Below are 4886 nucleotides of genomic sequence, written 5' to 3'. Positions count from 1 at the left end.
AAAACCCCAGCACCCACATGGCAGCTAACAACTGTTTGTAACTCCAGTCTCAGGAGATCCGACAGCCTCTTCCGACCTCTGCAGGCATTGCATGACACAGGTGCACTTAACCTACATGCAGACAATATACACATACACATAAAATAAAAATAATAAATAAAATTTTTTAAAAAGAAAAAAGTAAATTTAAAAGAAATGGGTGGATTTCTAAAATCATGGGCACCACCAAAGTTAAACCAAGAAGAGATCAACAATGTAAACAGACCCATAACAAATAAGGAAATTGAAGCAGTAATTTAAAAAAAAAAAACTAAAAATACTTAAGCCCAGACAGATTTACAGCAAAATTCTGCCAGACATTCAAAGAAGACTTATAACCAATACTGCTAAAATTACTCAAAAAGATAGAAACAGAAGAAAAACTCCCCAACTCCTTCTGTGAAACCAGTATCATTCTAAAACCAAAACCTGGTAAAGACACACACACACAAAAGAAAATTATAGTCCCATATTCTTAATGAACGTAGATACAAAGAAACTCAATAAAATATTCACAAACTACATATAGACATAGATCAAAAAGATCATCCACCATGATCAAATTGTCTTTATACCAGAGATGCAGGGATGGTTCAATATACATAAATCAATAAATGTACAAAACATATAAATGGACCTAAGACAAAAATCACATGGTCATCTCAATAGATGCACAAAAGTCCTTTGACAAAATCCAACATGCATTCATTTAAAAGTCCTAGAAGGAATTGGTCTAGAGATAATATATCTCAACAAAATTAAAGCTATATACAACAAACCTATAATTAACATCATTCTAGATGAAGAAAAACTGGAAGCATTCCCGTTAAAATAAAAAACATGACAGGGTTGTCCACTATCCTTTTCAATTTAGTGCTTAAAATTCTTTTTCTCCACAGCCTTTCCAATATAGTGTTTGGAACTCTTGCAAGAGAAAAAAGACAAGAGAAAGAAATTAAAGGAGTGCTAATTAGAAAAGAAGAGGTGAAATTATCACTATTTGCAGATGATATGATATTATACATAAGAGATCCAAAAAATGCCAGAAAAAAATAGAAACAATAAATAATTTCAGCAAAGTGGCAAGTTACAAAAGCAACATACAAAAATCTGTACACTTTCCATTATATAGCAATAACAAGCAATCGGAAAAAGAGTTCAAGGAAATTTTCCCATTCACAATTACCTGCAAAAACATTTAGGAATAAACGTAACCAAAGATATTAAAGAGCTCTGCAATGAAAATTTTTAATCTTTAAAGAAAGAGATAGAAGAAGACACTAGGAGATGGAAAGATCTACCATGCTCATGGATGGGTAGAATTATTACTGTGAAAATGGTGATCTTACCAAAAGCAATCTATAGATTCAATGCAACCTCAGTGAAAATTTCCCTGACATTATTCACAGACCTTGAAAAATCAACCTAAAATTCATAAAAAAATATGAAAAGTCCATATGGCCAAAGCAATCAGGCAAAAAGAACAGCACTGGGAGAATCAACATATCAGATCTCAGATTATATTACAGAGCTATAGTCATGAAAACAGCAATGTATTGACACAAAAACAGACATGTAGATCAATGGAAAACAACAGATAACCCAAACAAGAGTACATGCAATTTCAGTCACCCGCTATTTTTAAAGGTCCAAGAACACACAAGGAAGGAAAGACAACATCTTCAACAAATGGTTCTGGCAAAACTGGATCTCAACTTGTAGAAGAACGAAATTGGACCCTTATCTTTTACCCTGTAATGAAGTTAACTCCAAATGGATCAAAGTCCCCAGTATAAAACCTGAAACTCTGAAACTGCTAATAGAAATAGGCAGTACACTCCAAGATATAGGCATAGGAAAGGACTTCCTAAATCAGACATCAGCTGCTCAGGCAGTAAGTTTAACAATCAATAAGTAGAACTTCATTAAGTTACAAAGCTTCTGTACACCAAAAGAAATAACTAAGGAAGTGAAGAGGAAACCCAATGAAAGGGAGAAAATTTTTACCAACTACACGTCAGACAGAGGATTAATACCCAGAATATACAAAGAACTCAAAAGAACAAAGAAACAAAAATAAATGACCCAATAAAAAGATGGGCTATAGGCCTGAACAAAGAAATCTCAAATGAAGGAAATAAAAATAGCTAGGAAACATCTTTAAAAGTGTTTGGCATCTTTAGTATTTAGAGAAATGCAGATTAAAAGCCACTTTAAGATTCCGTCTTTCCCCAGTCAGACTGGTTAAGATCAAGAGAACAAAACACACCTATTGCTCATTCATTGCTGATGGCAATGCAAAATTGTCCAACCACACTGGAAATCAGTGTAGAGAACTCTTAGAAAACTAAAAATGAATCCACCTTATAATATGGTTATACTACTCCTTGGCATATATTCAAAGGACTCCTCCTAATGTAGAGATACCTGTACATCCATGTTTATTGCTCCACTTTTCACAATAGCAAGAAATGGAAACAACCTAATGTCCCTCAACTGACAAGTGGATAATGAAAATGTGGTATATTTCAGCAGTAAGAAAAGATGAAATTTGCAGGTAGATGGATGGAACTGGAGACGATTATACTAAGTGAAGTAGCACAAACTCAGAAGAGCAAATGTGTACGCTCTCTCTCACTTGCAGCAGGAACCAGGAAAATGGAATGGAAATATGGAAGTAAAGAAAATCCCAAAAGAGAGGGATAGTACGGAACAGATGTTACTCAAGGGGACATGGGAAAAATGGAAGCTTTGTGCTTGGAGGGGGGCATAGAGGGGGCCACAATGGGGAAAGAGGGAACTCAGGAGAGTTTGCATGGCAGGAGATGGGTTTTATTGGTGGGAGGGATGGGATAATGAGGGGTGTTAGATTGGGGAGGGAGGAGGGATTTGGGGGGGAAGAGTAGAGATGAATGGGTACTGAGGGGCTAGGGAAGCCAGAGGGAAATGTGTTGCCTCTGAAACCCCTGAAGAAATGTGCATACAGTGTCTGAACATTAGTGCATATGTATATCTGAGGGCTGTATGGCAAGGAGCATGGTGCCAGACAGGAGAGACCTCCCTTAGAATGGTTGGTCAGAGTAGTCCAAGAGACTCCCAAAATAACACAGCGTATTGTCAGAGCTCTTGGTTATGTCCTAGAACTGGAAGATAAGACCATACTGCTGAGGAAAAGACATACCTCTGACACAGGACTTGGAACAATGGAGCAGGAACTGATCTGGAAGCCTTCTACCTGAAATTTAGCTCTCATAGTTCTATAGGATACTATGCAAGCTGCTAAGGTAGAAAATCAATCAATGATCTAACCCAGCCTTAAAGCCTAATAAACATAATGGCAAGCACAGCAAACTACCTCTATTGTGTAGTAGTGTCAGTATTATCTGGGGAGTAATCAACAGCTGTCTAATTGGACTTAAAACCTTCTTAATTGGAGTGAACCCATCCATGAGAGGCACTGTAAACAGTTGAATACACATGGCTGGAAAGGTCATAGATCCTAGAGAAAACCCTACCTCTATCACATCTTTAGACAAATTAAATTTCTTACCATGTGTAAATATGAATCCTTTATTTACAGACAAGTATGTTAGGCACCACTTATCAAAGAAGCTTCATTTTGCAACAGATGGAAGCTGCTGCAGAATCCCACAACTGATCAGACACATAGAATATATGTCTGAGAGATGTTCAATCCTAGATGACATATCTGTAGCTGAACCTGTACACCTAAGGCTCATAGAACATAGCAGAACCGAGTTGAGCATCCCTCAACTCTCACCAGTGAAGCTTCCTTATACAACAGAGTGTGATGCACACAGAAGACCACAATTCACCTAATTTTAAAGAAAACTACACAGTGTGTGTCCCTGAATAGGACTCCTATATTAAACCTTACCCACCCACAGCTCAGGGACCATTACAGAAAGATTGCAAGAGCCAGGGTTGGCTCATGAACATAGGGAAGCGGAGGCTTCAGGCCAGTGGAAGACTGCACTTGTGCACTTGAAGAAATGGTGGCATTGAGGCAAGAACTCATGCCAACTCAATCAGATAAGGGCCCAGAGTGGTGCGAGAGAAATGAGCCGCAGACTGGCCCTAGTCTGGGAACTGTTGGAGACTGGTTACTACTGGATGAGGGAGAGTAAGTCTTACTTAGGATCTCTAGATAAGTCTGACTAAACTCCAGTGGATGAATTTGCAATGGATATCTGGGTGAAGGTGCCAAATTAGAGACACACAGAACATTTCTGCATCTACAAAGGAGTGGAAAAAAGCAGATGTGAGAATGCAGGAACAGACAGGTGATGTTGAAATGGCAAATGTGTCACTGGAGATATGCTCAGTGTTTAACAGCACTGACTGCTCCTTCAGAGGACCTGGGATCAATTCCCAGCACCCACATGGCAGCTATCAAACTCTTTCATAACTCCATTTCCAGGAGATCTGACACCCTCTTCTGATTTCCACACACATGACACAACACAGGTGCACTTACACATATGCGGGCAATATACTTGTACATATAAAAGAAAAAAATAACCATTTTTAAAAAGGAAATGGCAAATATGTACTACATTCAACAATGATCAAATTAAATCCAGGAATAGTCAACCTTAGACTTGTAACAGTAACAAATTCTAACATCAGGAACCAGGCAACATAGCAGGGAATGGGGAGAGTTCTCAGTGGGACCTTGAGGAACAGAGCAGAAGACAACAGAAACAGAGCCTGCACTCTATACAATTGCAAGTGGGAAACAGCAAATAGACACTGGAGAGAGGCTCTCAGTACTGCCTGTTGTGCTTACTGGTTCTGCGATGTGCAGTTGTCTTGAGAGGGGTTTC

This window comes from Nannospalax galili, unplaced genomic scaffold, assembly GCF_000622305.1.
Source record: "Nannospalax galili isolate Female #2095 unplaced genomic scaffold, S.galili_v1.0 scaffold177, whole genome shotgun sequence".
Classification (NCBI taxonomy): domain Eukaryota; kingdom Metazoa; phylum Chordata; class Mammalia; order Rodentia; family Spalacidae; genus Nannospalax; species Nannospalax galili.
Note: the sequence above shows the minus strand (reverse complement) of the source record.